Source organism: Pinus tabuliformis, chromosome 5_1, assembly GCF_031772625.1.
Source record: "Pinus tabuliformis cultivar Carrire ecotype Pingquan chromosome 5_1, CPIR1, whole genome shotgun sequence".
In the NCBI taxonomy this organism is placed as follows: domain Eukaryota; kingdom Viridiplantae; phylum Streptophyta; class Pinopsida; order Pinales; family Pinaceae; genus Pinus; species Pinus tabuliformis.
In genome coordinates this window covers 298,184,097-298,203,003 of record NC_142305.1, presented here as the reverse complement: position 1 = coordinate 298,203,003, position 18,907 = coordinate 298,184,097, and the positions used below count along the sequence as shown (strand labels likewise).

Here is an 18,907-nt window from a genome sequence, read left to right as displayed (position 1 = left end):
TTCTTTAAAAAAATGCATTTGTGCATATATGAAGGTATGCATTTTGTGCATATATAAAGGTATGGAACCAGTTTTCTATATAAGCCTTTGGCATTATTTAGTAGTGGAAATAACATGTAACTCTTATCATGTAGATCTGTGTTGTCATTATGAAGGAAGTTCATTGTGCGGAGCATGGAGGTCATCTACACTCCACACAATGAACTTCCTTCAAAATGGAAATGAAAAGTTTGAGCAATGTAGAGGAGTGTAATGTGAAGGAATGTTATCTTCCACATACTCCACACTCTGCACAATTAACTTCCTCCAAAATGGCAATGCAAAGTTTGAGCAATGAAGAGGAGTGAAATCAGGAGGAGATCTATCCTCCACATTCCAAAAGATCAAAAATAATGTTGATATATTTGAAAATGTGAACTAGTTCAAAACAATGAGTATGGAAGTGATTTCTTATGTTTTCTTGATGAAAATTTGAAAATGATACACTACAAGAGGTCTATCCAAGGAGTGACCAACTTTCATTTTGATCATATATATATTTTTTGACATCTACATAAATATTGTTATGGCCCATACCAAATGGGTGGCTGCATATTTCTTAGGTAGCTTTTACTTTGTCTTTTTTAGCTCATTCTTTAACAAAATTCTTTTGTTCTTGTATAAAAGTATGGAACCAATTTTCTCCATATGCTTGGCATTATATAGTAGTGGAAATAATGTGTAACTCTTACGATGTGGATAAAGGGAATATGTTATTTATGAGTGGAAATAACTTGTAACTCTTACGATGAGGAGAAAGGGAGTGCAGGTCATTGGATTTCTATGTAAAAATTCATGAATCAGCATAGTACAGAGGTGCATAGGTTAACTTCATGAGTTTAGAAGTGTGAAGCTTTGCACAACTAGAGAAGCTAACTCTCTTCCACACAATTATTGTAACACATAAATTGAGGTTCTTGATTGTTAGTTCTTATCTATGATTTTGGGAATATTGAGGTTATTACCATGAATAGGTGGAAGGCACACATTTTGTTTACAAAAATGCAGAGTGCATAGGTGTGGAGAAGTGTGTTTAGCGATACCTCTATAGATGGATTTTATTACGCAGAGTGTGAAGTTGGTGTGGAAGCGGGAATAATGAAAGATTATGGAAACAAAGCATCCTTGAATAAAGATAAAATTCAAACTTCACATTGTCTTAATCAATTACTTAGCGGTAGAGGTATGGACAATGCTACATTGCAGCTATTAATATTTCTATGCATTGCTCTCGCTAGAATTAGTATTATATAAATACATTATACCAATACAAATAAAAACTTGAAGTATATGAAGATGCTAAATATGAATTTTTATCATGCCTTGAGTTCATGATGCAAAAACTAAGTGGCCAATTATACACTAGTACCTTTGGAAAAAGTGTGATTATTCAATAAAGTGACGTGGACCAAATAAATAAGAGAATTGAAATCATTTAAATTTTATTAAAAAAATGAAAAAATTTAAATGCTTGCTCTAAACATGAGAATGGACAACAACTATTTCATGTGATCTGTTGTCAACTATTTCATGTGATGTGTTGACTCCAATATAAGTGTAAGTAGGTCAGACATTGTAGACCATTTCTACTCTGGAAATGGAAGTATTTGTTCTACTAAATTTAGATTACATTAGTATTTGGATTCAAATAAAATTTATAAAATTGGTATAACCATGTGAACAATATAAAATTGGTATAACCATGTGAACAATATGATCAACAGAGGAGAAAAAATGATTTTTTTAGTATTTAAACACTCAAAAATAATTCACAATAAAGGACAATAATATACACAATAGTATATAATAGAGTTGCAGATTTGTAACTCAAATTTTCATTCCTTGAATGCCTTGAGGGTACAAGAATAAATGGACCGAAAACAATTATGGAGTATGCTCTAGAAAGATCATGGATAATTATCTAATATGATCACATATAATTTTTTAGAAGGACCTTTGAGAATGATAATTATGGTTATGCTAATTTTAGCTTACACATGTGCACCAATAATTTTACTAAATTTAGACTCTATGGGAAACTTCTAGAAACTATCAGCCAACTAGGAGTATTTGCCACACTCCAAGACTCCCCGTTAATTACAAACACTACCAACTAGGAGTATTTAACACACTCCAAGACTCCCCCTTAATTATGAACACTACTACATGTTGGTCTAAGTCTTCACTAGGATTACACGTAATCAAATTTTGTTTTTTATTTATTAATTATTTTATACTTTTACATGCTAGTGCACATTTTTTTCATATCTATGTTGTATAAATGTTTTCTCCAACTTTGTATTCTATTGAAACTTTTTTATTCCTTTTTTTCTTTTCAGTCTTATTTTAGTCTTCTTCTTCAATGTTATTTCCACCTGGTTATTCTTATACATCTACTTTTACTTCAACTACTACTGATTGAATTGTTTAATAAACCTTTCTAAGATAAAAGAAAACCTCATTTTCTTTCATCTTCTTTTCTATTGTTGTAATAGCGTCAACAACTCTCATTGTTACTTTAATTTTTTTTATTCCTTTTTTTTATGGTCTTTATGATGGCTTTTCCATACTCACTTTCCTTCTCATCATAATTGGGCTTTCTGTTGAAACTATAACTAGGTTTTGTATTCATAATTATTGTACTTGTATAAATATGTATTTTCATGTAAAAGCAAAAAGACGATATTTTTTATTAATTTTTTTATTATCAAGCATGTTCTTCATGCTTTGTTTTGGTAAAAAAAAAAAAAAGTTTTAAAGGGTGTGCTTTTTATGACCCTTGTGAAAAGAAGAAAAATTGAATTCTTGTAAGTGTTATTTGTCCTTCCTAGTTGCCAGGTTTTCCCATGAGGAAGGTAATTCAGGTTTTTCATAGATCTCGAGGTACATATGCGAGCTACCTATGGAAGATTATGAGGCACATATATTCAATTTTCTGAAGCACATATATCCAATATTCATGAGGCACCTAATTGAGCATTTTGTAGCATATGAACAAAATTCTAAGGCACAAATATCTGAGCTTTCTAAGGAACCATACTTCGGAAGTATCCAAGTTATTTGTGGTAGCATTTTTTGTGATTATACAAGCTTCCAAAGAGACAAAAATTATGGGCAAACATATGGAATCTTGATATACCTCATGTGGACACTTATTTGGAGGGTTGACTTGGAAATTGGATTTTCTAGTAAGTTAGATGTGACATGGAATTCTCTTGTCGATGAAGAATATATAAGGAAAGGATTAACGGGTTTTAGCCTTGTGGTTTTTTCCTTAGCCTCTAGGATAAACTCTTGTGTTTCTTGTGTCTTATATTTGAATGATAATTTCTTGATGAGTTTTAAATAAAAACTAAGAAGAACACTAAATATATTCACAATTAATTACCATGTTTAGAAATTTTCTCTTATATTATAATTTCAACATGGTATGAGAGCTAGTGAAACGATCTGAATATTGAATCTATGGTCTGAGTAGAAGCTTGAAGTTTTGAATAGTTTTGAAGGGCCAACATTACAACTCTATGGTGTGATGTTTTGTGAAATCTACAAATCTAAATAGGTCTCTGTGAAAACTAGAAATATATCTAAGTTTGTAAAAGAACCATAAAAGGAATATAGTAGTGTTCCTTAAGTTCCTTGTTTATGAAGTAAGGTTCTGTATAAATATGACTTTATAAATAAGACATTTATCTTCTCTCAAGAAGAACTCGTGTATGCAACAAATGAATTATCCATCTCTAAAATGCATGAAGTACCCAAGCAAGATAAGAAGGTCAAAGTATAGTAAGATAAAAAGACATTTGTATCCCCTTGTTGAAGGAAGAAATGAAGGACGAAGTATAGTCATAGTTTATGTAATGTATTCTTTTGTTTATTGTAGAAAATGCTGGAAATGATGTGAAGGAAATTGATATTCAAGTTTTATATGTGAACCCTCTAGTATACTACACATTGCTACATCATTTTTGCATCCATAAATTGATATCAAAGCACAACTATTGTATTCTATTCTTTGGTGGAGTATAGGAACATGACACATGTTGATGTGTATGAATATCAATATTAATTGTGAAAAATTGGAGTGCAAGGATCAATTAGTGAATATTACTAGACGTGATGTCTAGATAAAGAAGGTTGCTAAGAGGGTGTTTGTTGGAGAATATTCACGCATCTTATTTTATATGATTGTTCTATATAATTTTGTTTAGAACAAGTTCAAATTGTAATTTCAATGGTGGGGTGAGAGAGGCCCTCTTTGATTTTTCATCTTCAATCTATGGATATGAGATTGAAGCCTTCTTTTGAGTGAGATATATCACTCTCTTTTTCTCCCTTCATTTAATACGATGAAAGAAATCCAACACTTTGAAACTTTATGGGTTTAGACATTTAAATGTTTCCAACATTTTGATCAAGTTGGCCATGTGAAAGAACGCTATTTTAATCTTCACCCTAATAAGAATTGTGGAAACACATTGATCATTCAGATATATTCTCTAGAAATAAGACTCCTGCAAGAAAATAATTCACCTTGGATCAATTTCTTCTTGGCAATGGTATTCAGCCACCAAGAAGAAATATCGGTCATACCTTAGAGTTCAATCTCAAGTATTGACACGTCTTATAGTGGATATATCTTCATCTTCTAACATTGTATCTGACAAGGGGGGAATTTATGATGAACTACTAGATTTGAATATACGTCAAGCAAGCCCGAGCCACAGACTTAACCAGAGCCAATTGCCAAAGCCTAGAGCCAAAATTAGTCATAATCATATTTAAAGTTATAACCAAAAATAAATCCATGCTCCATGAGTGTGTTTTTGGTTGGTGGTCATCCCTAAAACACCACTGGCAGAAGACTTATGTTTCTGCTACATCAGTTTGGGGTCATCTTTCAATCATCACCAAACAACACTTCCACTTCACATAAGACTTCGATTTCTAATTAGATTCAAAACTATTCTAGAAATTGCTTCAAGTTTTAGCTCCAAAGTTGGTGGCCATCCTTAAACCAACACCGACGGAAACCTTGAGTTCTTCTACCTCATTTATTTTGTATTTTTCCTTAAACCACCATTTCAGAGATCACATTTAGTCATTAGCTACCATGCATTTTTGTATTTCAGCTCTTTTATTGGACTCACATATGCCCCTTTGGATTAAGGGGGGAATGTTGGGCATGTTATATGTTAGGGTTTGTGTGAAGGAATTCCATCAGTCACAAAAGTCCAAGAGACATATTAAATCACAAGATTTATCCTAATTCTTCCTATTAATTTTATGTGTGTTTCAACAACAAAAACAATTTACTGCAAATGAATGATCTCATTGCAAAGTTCTTTGGCTTCTTTCTTATCACAAAGTTCCTACAACCTTCTACAAATATTGATAACACCAAGTTGGCAAATGTATTTGTACTGGCCACAAAAACAAATTGCTATAAAACAAGGCTAATGATAACAAAAACAACATTACATATCCAGCGACTATACAAAGGAGACCAATACTTGTGAGTTTGAATTCCCAACCAACAAGCAATCTTTTCATAGCCGCCAACTATAAAGACACTAAATACATTACACTTTGAACCAAATAAACATGTGGTCACTCTTCAATCATTTTAATAGAATTTTATTTTTTTAAATCCTTAAAACCTTAACATTTTAAGAATTATTATTATTATTGAAAAAAAAACATTTTAATTAAAATAACTTTTCATCCTGAATTTTTGGGAAATGCGAATACCGCATCCACATAAACCTCCAATGTCAACTCTAATAAATAATTAAAACGTATACCATGATGCTCCCAAAAAAAAAAAAAATGAGCCACCACTTATATAAATGATAGCAAAGTGTTGTTCTAACAAAACAATGGAGATGCCCACAATGAGAGGGCATACCTTTATATGTCAAGGAGCATTGCTACGTGTACCCACCGAACAGGTCTCCCCCAAAATGTCATCTCTTTTCAGTATGTAGTGAAGAGGCTTGAAAGTTCCCTCGAAACAACAAAGCTGACCCAATATCTCAACGTGTTCATAATCGTGAAGGGTTGACACTAACCTATCCTTTGGCATTCACAGTGAAAATTTTGCTACAGTTCTCCATGGAAATTGTTGAGCCAAATCGAAGTATGACTAGTAGAGGGCATACCAAATTAGCCAGTTCTTGGAGCTATGTCTGTACGGTAAGGAACCACTAAGAGTGTAGCCTAATTTTCCATGGGAGGGACTAACCTACCATAGAGCCTGAATAATTGCGTCAACAGAAATTTGAAATTCTTCAGCCAAGCCAAAAACTAATGAGGGAATACATTATTAATTTGCAAATAGTACTCCAGCCTAACTATTTTCCAACACGGTGTCCATAGCCTAAAACGTTGAGTTTCGAACAAGCCTATGATGTTATAGTAAGACAACAATAATATCATTAATTTAATTAGGATTAAATTAATTGAAATAGTAATTCATCAAACATAAAAATTAAACAGGGACATGTTTTAATTTTAATCAGTAAATTGATTAGAATTAAAATAATTTGAATTAACTAAAGAATTAATTAATTAGAATAGGGATATGCATTTAAATTTAAATTTATAAATTAATTAAAATTAAAATAATTAAAATGTGATTAATTAAAATAATAAAATAAATAAATTTAATGAAATAAATATAGTATAACCCATATATGTATTTTAATTTTAATTAATAAATTAATTAAAATACATATACCTAAAACATGAATATGTATTTTAATTTTAATTAGTAAATTAATTAAAATTAAAATAATTAAAAGAAACAATTAATTTAAAAATAAAAATAATTAAATTAATTAAAGCAAATATAATTAAAATAGATAGAATTAAAACATGAAATAATTAATACTAATAATAATAATAATAATAATAATAATAATAATTCAAAGATCTGTCGGCTAAGCATCTCTTGCATCTCTATATATATTTAACAAATAAGATCACTCTTGCAATGAATTCTTTCACATCCTGAAGATGAACCACCGTTGCAGGTTCAAAACGTCGATACAAAAAGAATTTGAATGCGATGGATCCGGAAGAAAAGCTACACAAACAATAATATCCTCAACCATTGGCGCTAGTAATAGGCTCCAGACTAAGATCTCGATTGTTCCTTGTGGAGTCCAAGGATCAATACGATGTGATAACGAAGGTTCATGTAGGAATGGTGCTGAATGAGCACACAACGATAAAAAATTATTGTGGTGTTGAAGATCATAGACTTTCAGAAATCCCAATGCAACTAGCAATGCAGAGTGGATTTATTGAACCAAAATTTGATGGAAAGGTAGAGGAGGGGAAACTTAAAATTTGCACTCAAAACAATAACACTAGTTGCGACTCTTCAATTGATCACACAAATTTAGCTTTTCACATACAACTATCCATAGAGTTTCAGCTCTTTCCTTTTACATACACTTGATTCGACTTGACTTGACTTGATTACAATGAACCCACATAGGGTATTTATGCTTTTCAGCTAGTGACTCACTCAAAATAACTTCAACATGCAAACACACACTATATTTTTCTTTTCCCAAAATAAGGCTGAACTCAAAATCACTCAACTTGACTCAGTTAACTCACACTCTAAATTTGGACTGCACTTAACTCAACTTATCTCTTCATGCATCACTCAAATTGGATCTTACTAAATCTTCATGGGGAAGTAATTACTATTTCCAACACTCCCCCTTAATTATGACCGTATGACTCAACATAACTCAACATGACTCAACAATAGGCTTACAATATAAATTACCTCAATCATCAGTCAAACATGCATGCTAATCTAAGTCTCAACCATGCTTACAAAGTCTTAAAACTTTAACAATTTTTTTTTGTTTCTTCTAAATTCTATATCCTGGAAATTGCTTCATTCTTTGTTGCACTTTCTTGTTGTAGGATTTCTTCACTTGATGTTGCTAAAATTTGTCTTTGACTTGTCTTGAATTTGTTCTGAAAAACAATCTAATCATGTCTTCTACACCTTCCTCTTCAAATATTCGTTGAATCATGGACTGTTGTCACAACTCTTCATCTTCAAATTGTCTTGTTTCCACTATTTTTTGTGCTTCATATTCCTAACTTTCTTTCTGCCATATTTCTTGATATTGGAATCTTATCTCTTCTAGACTCCATCACTTAAAAATTGTTTCAATGCTTTCATCTTTGTCTTCGAAAAAATCCATCTCTTTCACTTCACTTTTATCATATGGTACTTTTTTTCTTGTACTTTGCACACTCAAGATCAATGTTAGAAATATCTTATTTATGCTCTACATTGAGAGCTTCATTTTCTTCATCTTCTTTCTATGCATTCTTTTGTTTTGTCATTGCATCATAATCTTCATTTTCTGCCTTTTTACCAACCTTTATTGCTGAAAATGAAGTATTTTGTGGAGCTAACTAGTATGGATGGGTGGAGATATTTTATGGTTATTTTATTTGTAGAGAAAGAATTTTTTTTTGGTTTGGTATAGACTATGGAAAGAAAAAGAAAAGGGTCATCTGAACTATGGAGAGGAAAAGTAGAGCAATTAATTTATTATTTTATATATTTATAATTTATTATTATATAAAAATAAAAAAATGAATGAATTTATTATTTTATATATTTATAATTTATAATTATATAATATTTTTATAAATCGAATTGATTTTATTTTAATAATTTAATGTTATATAAATAAATTAAATATATTTAATAATTAATAAATAAAATAAGTTTAAGGAGTAGTGTAATTTATAGATAAAATATACGCTCAGATTGTTGTTGTGTGAAATCATGACAGATTATAAAAGGAAAAAAAAAGCATGGGTGGATTGCAACTATTTTAACGGAGAAGAAGGAATGAAACCAGGATTCGACTCGCCTCGAATGCCTGATGTACGCGATCCCTTATCTTCCCAATAAGAGAAGCTTTTCTGATCCCTTATTGTCTCACTAAGCGAAGCTTTTCTGATGTTGGGTATTTTTAATGGGGAAAATACCAAAAACCAAATATTCAAACACACAGAGGCAATGCTCTGTTTCTTTTGCTCCAGGATCTTTTGTGCACACAGAAGACTTAAAAAAAATTCACTGAGGAACAGAGGATTTCACCATAAAATATTTCTATTCATTAAAACAAAAAAAACATTCACTGTGTCTCCATATGAGAATTTACACTGCTGGAAAAATTCTCATTAACATTTACTACTGTAAAACCTCCATTCACATTTACTGGTGTAAAACAATTTTACATACTGCTGTAAAAGCAAAACTTACACAGGCTTACAAAATTCGATCCACCATTTTCCTTATGCACTGCTGTGCAAAACCACACATGGTTTTTGCTATTCCAAAAATTACATCACCTGGTTCTTCTCATTTTACACACTGCTGTGTGATTTTCTTTTACTGCTCCATCATTCTTTTTCACTGCTGTGAATAATAAATTTTTTTGTTCCTCCCGTGTGCAATACATAACATTTTTTTTAAAAGTCAAAACAAAAAACATTAAACTTATTACATACGATTTCCTATTTAATACATGCCGTATATAAATATATATAAAAAACATATATTATGACATGCCCATGCTCATATTAAAAGAGCCTCACCAAAATCTTGTACCAATCATTAAATTCTTTTACCTACGGCGGTCAACCATAAACCTTTTACTCCACGCAAAACATTGAATTGATGTGGGTTCGTATGCAGCTCCAGGTGATCAACGGCGGAGAACACGGGAGCAAATCCAACGGTGGAGAACAATATCAGAAGACCAACAAGTGCTGAAAGTTAACCTCCGAGATTCTTACGTTGCGTTACGTCAGGGGTCAACCACGCGTCAGCTCCATATTTTCTCGGGCCCTTGTGTACGAAAACCATTCTCTGCAGGTAGGCGGTCCGAGAAATCTTTAAACCGGTTTGTGGTTTTTGCTGGCGGTTTTGGGGAGCGTACGGCTGCGTTGAAATTATATTTCAACACTCCCCTTTAATTTCAACAGCTGGGCATTCGGTCATACCGAGACACTTTCTCAAAAATTCAAAGCTCTTCTGATCAAGTGGCTTTGTCAAGATGTCTGCTACCTGTTCTTGAGTCCTGCAATGTTCTAGGACAATTTCTCCATTGTTCACTAATTCTCTGATGTAGTGAAACCTTGTATCAATGTGTTTCGTTCTCTTATGAAACACAGAATTCTTTGACAAAGAAATAGCTGAGCTATTGTCACAAAAAATCACTGTCGCTTTTGCCTGCTCTTGGCCTAAGCTTCTCAACATTCTTCTCATCCACACTGCTTGACATGCTGCTGCTGTAGCTGCCACATATTCAGCCTCTGCTGTAGACAATGCTACAATGGACTGCTTCTTAGAAGCCCATGAAATGGCTCCTGAACCCATATTAAAAACATAACCGGAAGTGCTCTTCCGATCATCTACACTTCCAGCCCAATCGCTGTCTGTGTATCCAACCAAATCTGAATGTTCTGAGGCATGATATAAAATTCCAAACATTTTGGTGCCTTTGACATACCTCAAAATTCTCTTTGCTGCCTGCCAATGTGCCTCCTTTGGCCTCTCCATGAACCTGGAAATTAAACTAACAGCATACATTAAATCAGGCCTAGTAGCTGTTAAATACATAAGGCTACCCACAATACTTTTATACAAACTAGGATCAAAATCCTTGCTGCTGTCCTCTCTGCTGAGCTTTAATCCCATTACTGTGGGAGTGATGGCTGCCTTGCATTCTTCCATCTTAAATCTGCTCAAAATTTGATTTACATATCTTGCTTGAGATATAAAAATTCCTTTTTCATTTTGATCTACTTCTATGCCTAAGAAGTATCTCAAGAAACCCATGTCAGTCATTTCAAATTCATCCTTCATGACTGATTTAAAATTCTTAATGAGCTGATCATCATTACCTGTGAAAATAACATCATCAACATATAAGACCACAATCAAAATCTTACCATCCTTTTCTTTGATGTAGACTGTGGGTTCTCCTTCACACTTGTCAAATTCATTATCCAATAGATATGAATCTATCCTGCTGTACCATGCTCTTGGCGCTTGCTTCAGCCCATAAAGAGCTTTCTTCAATTTGCACACTTTGTGCTCTTCACCTTTCTTCTCATATCCAAGAGGCTGTTCCACATAGACCTCTTCCATTAACACTCCATTTAGGAATGCTGACTTCACGTCCATTTGGTAGACTTTCCATTTGTTTTGAGCTGCTATGGACAGCACTGCTCTCACGGTTTCCATTCTTGCAACCGGGGCGAAAGTCTCCTCATAATCTCTCCCATACTGCTGCTTGTAGCCTTTGACAACCAGCCTTGCCTTGTGCCTTTCAATCTTGCCTTCAGCATTGCTCTTGGTCTTGTAGACCCATTTCACACCAATGACTTCTTTGCCTTTTGGTAACTCAACCAAATCCCATGTTTTGTTTCTCTCTATGGCATTCATCTCCTCATCCATAGCTTCTATCCATTTCTTATCTTTAATAGCTTCTTCAAAATGAATAGGATCATCAACATGACAATACAAGGCAAATAAGGAATTCATTCCTTCTTCATAAATTTCACTTAGATTTCTAAACTTCTTACCTCGTTCACTTGGTGTGCAAGTGCTTGAAGATGCACTTGAATTTCCTCCTTGTGGTGTGCTTGGAGAAGCACTCTCATTGATCCTCAATGGTGTCCCTTGCTGTCCTTGTGCTGGTGCTGCTGTTTGGGGATTCATTTCAGCCACCTCCTCTTCATCTTCATCATGAGACAAACAGTGTTTAACATTAACTGTCTTCTCTATGCTTCCATCCCAAGCTTCCTCTTCAATGAATTGAACATCCCTGCTGACAAAGAACTTCTTGGTAGATGGAATGTACAGCCTGTAGGCTTTGGATTCATCACTGTATCCAATGAAGATGCATTTCTCCCCTTTGCTGTCCAACTTCCTCCTTAGCTGATCTGGTATGTGTGCATAGCCCACACACCCAAAAACTCTCATGTGGGTGACTCCTTGCTTTCTCCCACTCCATGCCTCTTCTGGCACTTTGTTCATGACTGCTTTTGTAGGACACCTGTTCAATATATAAACTGCACAATGTACAGCTTCAGCCCAATACTCATTTGGCAAATGCTTTGCCTTCAACATGCTCCTTGCCATCTCCATGATGGTTCTGTTCTTCCTTTCAGCAACTCCATTTTGCTGTGGAGTGTACCTTGCTGTAAATTGTTTATGTATTCCATTTTCTCTACAAAATCTTAGGAATTCCTTGGAGATATATTCACCTCCTCTATCAGTTCTCAAAACTTTAATGTGCATCCCGCTTTGGTTTTCAACAAATGCTTTGAAGTTTTGGAATTTCTCAAAGACTTCACTTTTGTTCTTGAGGAAATATATCCAAGTCTTTCTTGTAAAATCATCAATGAATGTCAAGAAATATAGGCTGCCTGCTAATGATGGAGCTTGCATTGGTCCACACAAATCTGAGTGGATAATCTCTAAGGGTGTCTTTGCCCTTATACTCTTCCCTGATGGAAAACTTTCTCTATGTTGTTTTCCCAAAATGCAGCCTTCACATAGGCTGTCCGGTTTCTCTATCAATGGTAATCCTCTTACCATTCCTTTCCTACTCAACAAATTTAGACCTCCAAAATTGAGATGCCCAAATCTCAAGTGCCACAACCAATTTTCATCCTTTGGCACGCTTTGGAAAGCCTCTTGGGTGACTGCTGCAATTTCACCTTTGTTTTTCAAATCTGCCCTGATCCTGAGAGGGAACATCCTGTTCCTTGTCATCTTTACTTCAGCAATGCATCTTTTGCTGGGTGGTATGTCCATGATGGTGCACACATCATTTTTAAAGAAAACATTGTAGCCCTTATGGACAAGCTGTCCAATACTCAAGAGATTACATCTCATTCCGGGGACATAGTATACATCTGCTATGGTTTTCCTTTCTCCTTGCTTTGAAAGTATTTTTATTTCTCCTTTTCCCATAACAGACACTTTACTATCAGTTCCTAGTGTGACTTCTGATTTCACATTTTTATCTAGGGCAGAAAAGAAGGCTATGTTTCCGGTCATATGGTTGCTGCAACCTGAGTCTAAAAACCATATGTCCTCACTATGTGTTTCAGCCATGTTACAAGCTAGCAGGACATTGTCTTGACTGCTGTTTTCTCTTGTAACATTTGCATTTTGTCTACTGTTCATATCATGTTGTTTCTTTCTACAATCACTTGCATAATGTCCATACTTTTTGCAATAATAGCATTGAACATTAGATTTATCATACCTTTGTCCTTGAGCATGATGTTGTCCTCCTTGTTGGCTGCTGCCTTGGCCTTGGTTCTGATTTGGATTGTTGCCTCTTCCTTGTGCATTTGATGAGCTGTTCCTTCCACCTCTGTTCTGGCTTCTGCCTCTTCCTCTTCGGTTTCCTCTGCCTTGACCTCTGCCTCTTCCAAAGGACATCTGGGTCTTGAAGGCTTGCTCAAGAGATGAGTTTTCATTCCTACTCAACCTCTGCTCATGTGTTATCAGTGATGCATGCAGCTCATCAACTGAATAGCTTGAGAGATCCTTTGTCTCTTCAATGGTGGTGACTATGGCATCAAACCTTGAGGGCAAGACCCTCAATATTTTCTCCACAATTCTTCTATCTTCAATGGTTTCTCCATGAGTTCTCATTTGTGTGATTACACCAATCACATGAGTGAAGAATGAGTCAATGTTATCTGACTCCTTCATGCACAGATTCTCAAAGTCCTTTCTCAGCAATTGTAGTTTTGCTGTCTTCACTCTCTCCATGCCTTGATAGGCTGTCTTGAGGGTTTGCCATGCTTCATTGGCTGTCTTAGCTGCTGCTAACCTTGGAAACATACTCTGGTCTACTGCTAGATACAACAACACACGGGCTTTTGAATCTTTCTTCCTATTGTTCTTCAGCAGATCCTTCTCTCCTTGAGTTAATGCATTGAACTCAGTTTCATCTGCTGGTTCTTCAAAGCCTTCTTCAACTATTTCCCATAAATCTTGGGAAGCAAGCAGAGCTGTCATAGTTATTGACCAGTAGTCATAGTTCTTCCCATTAAACTGTGGGAGCTGGGTGTTAAACAAACCCATACCAGTGCTTGTGCTGGCCATTCCTTGACTGTGTATTTAAAACACTGACTGTCTCTCCAATAACAAACAAGATAGCTATGAAGAATACCTGAATCTTTTGTTGTCTGAGTCTTCTGTCTGCCTGAGAAGTTTTGCTGCAGCAACAACCTTCTCCCTTCAGCTTCTTTAACTTTTTTTTAAAGAGCCTAAGCCTGCTCTGATACCACTGTTGGGTATTTTTAATGGGGAAAATACCAAAAACCAAATATTCAAACACACAGAGGCAATGCTCTGTTTCTTTTGCTCCAGGATCTTTTGTGCACACAGAAGACTTAAAAAAAATTCACTGAGGAACAGAGGATTTCACCATAAAATATTTCTATTCATTAAAACAAAAAAAACATTCACTGTGTCTCCATATGAGAATTTACACTGCTGGAAAAATTCCCATTAACATTTACTGCTGTAAAACCTCCATTCACATTTACTGGTGTAAAACAATTTTACATACTGCTGTAAAAGCAAAACTTACACAGGCTTACAAAATTCGCTCCACCATTTTCCTTATGCACTGCTGTGCAAAACCACACATGGTTTTTGCTATTCCAAAAATTACATCACCTGGTTCTTCTCATTTTACACACTGCTGTGTGATTTTCTTTTACTGCTCCATCATTCTTTTTCACTGCTGTGAAGAATAAATTTTTTTGTTCCTCCCGTGTGCAATACATAACATTTTTTTTAAAAGTCAAAACAAAAAACATTAAACTTATTACATACGATTTCCTATTTAATACATGCCGTATATAAATATATATAAAAACATATATTATAACATGCCCATGCTCATATTAAAAGAGCCTCACCAAAATCTTGTACCAATCATTAAATTCTTTTACCTACGGCGGTCAACCATAAACCTTTTACTCCACGCAAAACATTGAATTGATGTGGGTTCGTATGCAGCTCCAGGTGATCAACGGCGGAGAACACGGGAGCAAATCCAACGGTGGAGAACAATATCAGAAGACCAACAAGTGCTGAAAGTTAACCTCCGAGATTCTTACGTTGCGTTACGTCAGGGGTCAACCACGCGTCAGCTCCATATTTTCTCGGGCCCTTGTGTACGAAAACCATTCTCTGCAGGTAGGCGGTCCGAGAAATCTTTAAACCGGTTTGTGGTTTTTGCTGGCGGTTTTGGGGAGCGTACGGCTGCGTTGAAATTATATTTCAACATCTGATGCATCAAGCATAATATTCGTAGTTATTATAATAGTGGACATGCTCCTCAACTAGCAGGAGTAAACAGAGAGGTGCAGCTATTAGAATATAAGAATTCAATCAATTACAATGTCTAATATAATTAGACCTTCAATCAAATACAAACAAAACTCATATATCTAATATGTTTCAGAATTGTGTCGGCTACTAAATACTTTGAAGCAGGTATAAATAAATAAATCTACATAAATACATTGAAGAATGTATAAATAAATAGAAATAGCTATGTTTGAATCAAGACCATGGCTACCAATTATCCTTGGCTATGATTCCTTTGATAGTATAAAGTCTAACACAAGCTTTGGCTGCAAACAGTAGAACATTAACCCAACCCACAAAAACATCCCTAAGATGCACCAAAATATAACTTTTATCCTTGGCTATCATTCCTTTGATAGTATAAAGTCTAACACAAGCTTTGGCTGCAAACAGTAGAACATTAACCCAACCCACAAAAACATCCCTAAGATGCACCAAAATATAACTTGGTAACCTGATCTTGATTCTCTATAGATTGAAATTGTATGTTCTAGGATAATTGGTAACTCGTGAGAGTTATCTTAAACAGACTCAAGATCAAATCTAACTGGGTGCCACTATAAACCTAGGCTACGTGACTCAGGATCAAATTTAACTGGTTGCCACTATAAACCTAGGCTACGTGCAACCGCCTGCAAGCCGCACAATAGCAGGGAACTTATGCCTCAACAAGAGCCGTCCGCTATGGGTCGCCACTTATGCCTCAACAAGAGCCGAGACGTCCACTATAGGGTCGCCTACTCTTCTAGCCAAGACACAACAGGTCATATATATACTCAATGAGATTTGAACCCTGATCTCGAGGATTACACCCCCAAAAACTTATCGTTGAAGCTCATATCACTGTATTATGTTCAGTGTAAAATTATAAAAGATATATTTAATTTGGTTAGGATGTATGAGAACTGAAAATCCTGATTATGGGTTTGGAGGAAGGCTCGGAAAGGCGGGTTACAAATGATGCCGTTTGTTCAGATTGTTGTTGTGTGGAAGGGCGGGCAAGAAATGATGCCGTTTGTTCATAAAGTTGTGCAATACGAAAACCTTGAGCGGATTGCAACTATTTTAAGGGAGAAGAATGAATGAAACCGGGATTAGATTGTTGTTGTGTGGAAGGGCGGGCAAGAAATGATGCCGTTTGTTCATAATGTTGTGTACTATGAAAACCTTGAGCGTATTGCAACTATTTTAAGGGACAAGAATGAATGAAACCAGGATCCGACTCACCTCGAATGATTGCTGTATCAATCGCTCCCTTATCCTGCGCACCATCATTATTGTCGCTATTGTCAGTTATCCTCACCCCTATTTATTAGTGTTTTTTGGGCTTCTCACCCCTATTTATCGCTCGGTCAGCAGCTTTTGCATGTCAAATTTCCGCTTTGAGCAGGAGCAGCTTTTCCGTACCCAGCCAAATTTCCGCTTTGAGCAGGAGCAGCTTTTCCGTACCCAGCCAAATTTCTGCTTTGAGCAGGAGCAGCTTTTGCGCATCCAGCCAAATTTTATCCCTCGGTGAGCAGCTTTTGCGTATCCAGCCAAATTTCGGCCAACCCGTTTTGCCCCTCACCCCTATTTATTAGTGTTTTTTGGGGCTTCTCAACCCTATTTATCCCTCGGTGAGCAGCTTAAGTCGATTGCAGGTATCCGTCAAGGATGGTCACAAATGTTTTTTTGCCGTGTGAGGTTTTTATTTATATAATAGGTTAATATTTTTATGTTGATGGTATGTTTATTTTATACTAATGTTTTCACAAATGTTTTTTTAATATGCATATGGGTCAAGTTTTATTTATATAATAGGTTAATGTTTTATGTTGATGGGTGGGTTTATTTTGAAATAAGGTTTTCATAAATTTAATTTAAGCATTAATAATTTGCATTGATGGTTGAAGAGATTTCTTCTCAAAATAGTTATTATTATTTTTTGGTCATTTTAATAAAATTGAATAATTAAAAGAAATTTTATATAAAGTGAGTTATGGTTGGTTTTGGTAAGTGGTATCCATAAGCTATGATATTGGTTCATAGTATTATAACAAGGCTTATTTAAAAATTAAAAATCTTTATTATAAAGTAAGATTAAATATAAATGATTTTCTTTCATATTTTTTTAAATGTATAAATAATCAACTTTTATATGAATTATTTTTATTGTCTTTTATTAATAATAATAATTTAAAATAAATTATAATTAAAAGAGTTTTTATGAGTTTTAAAATTTCAATAATGTGACATGTATAATGTAATAAAGTGTTAGTAAGTCGAAAGATCATAGTAAAAGGAACTTTGATCCTTACTCTAAGTAGTGTACCATCTTGTAGCCATTTATAAAATATTATGTTTATGTATTTTTTTATCCACATAATTTGTTAAAATATACTTTTGCTCTTCTGCATTACGATTAAGAATAAAATCAGATGGCTTGGTTTTAGAACTTTGCTTCTTTATTGCGTAGGGAGGCCCTCTACAGGGGGTAGATCTCACGTAAAAATGTAAATGCTCTCACATAAAAAAGTAAATCCGTAATCATGTAATCGAAAATGCAATGTTTAACATTTAACATTTAAATTTTTTAATTTAATGTAGGCCCTATTTAAAAATCAATAATTATGTATAAACACAATATAAATTTAAAATATAAAAAGGTTTACAAACACTCAAAAGAGGTATGGTAAATAAATAAAAATATAAATAAACTATAGGTATGGTAAATAAAGAAAACATTTTTTTATATTTACTGGAGAGGTATGGTAAATAAACAAAAATTTAAATAAACTAGAGGTATGTTAAATAAATAAAACCTCTTTTTATATTTACTTCATAAACCTATTTATATTTAAAGAAGATAAAAAAAGAGGTTTTATTTAGGTCTATGGGCCAAATACCATATTTATAAAAGAGGTATGGTAAATAAATAAAAATATATCAAATAGGATTAGAAATCAACATCTAATTATATACCAAGCCTATGGGCCAAATAATTATTAATATCATGCAAAAAAATATTAATAACTCTAATATTAATATTAAAGGATTATTATCATTATTATTATGAGTAAATCTAATATTCATATTAGTATATTATAATATTAATATTATTACATTTAATAACTTTGGATTAATACAATATTAAATTTATTATATTATAATATATATTAATATATCATGATATATATTAACTCTAGATATATATATGGGAGGGAAGAACAAAGACATAGAGCGATAGAGGTGGAGAGATATGTGGAGTGACGAGGGAGAGATGGAGATAAACTGAAGGAGAGGGGAGAGGAGGAATGAAGAGAGAAAGAGCGAGAGGAGTGAGAGAGGTAGAGAAGGGTAAGATAGGGAGAGGGAGACACAAAGATGGAGGGGGGAGAGATGGAAGGGGAGAGAGAGGGAGAT

The 18,907-nt window shown here is 34.2% G+C and overlaps 1 long non-coding RNA gene across 1 annotated transcript in view; it reads right to left on the bottom strand.

Annotated features, from left to right (window-relative positions):
• LOC149164529 (uncharacterized) overlaps positions 1 to 17,051 on the bottom strand; it is a 53,683-nt gene extending 36,632 nt beyond the window's left edge. Inside the window, exon 1 of the long non-coding RNA XR_016260264.1 lies at positions 16,733 to 17,051. This is a non-coding gene — a long non-coding RNA (uncharacterized LOC149164529). The remainder of the gene's footprint in view (positions 1 to 16,732) is intronic.
• Positions 17,052 to 18,907: the final 1,856 nt, after the last annotated feature.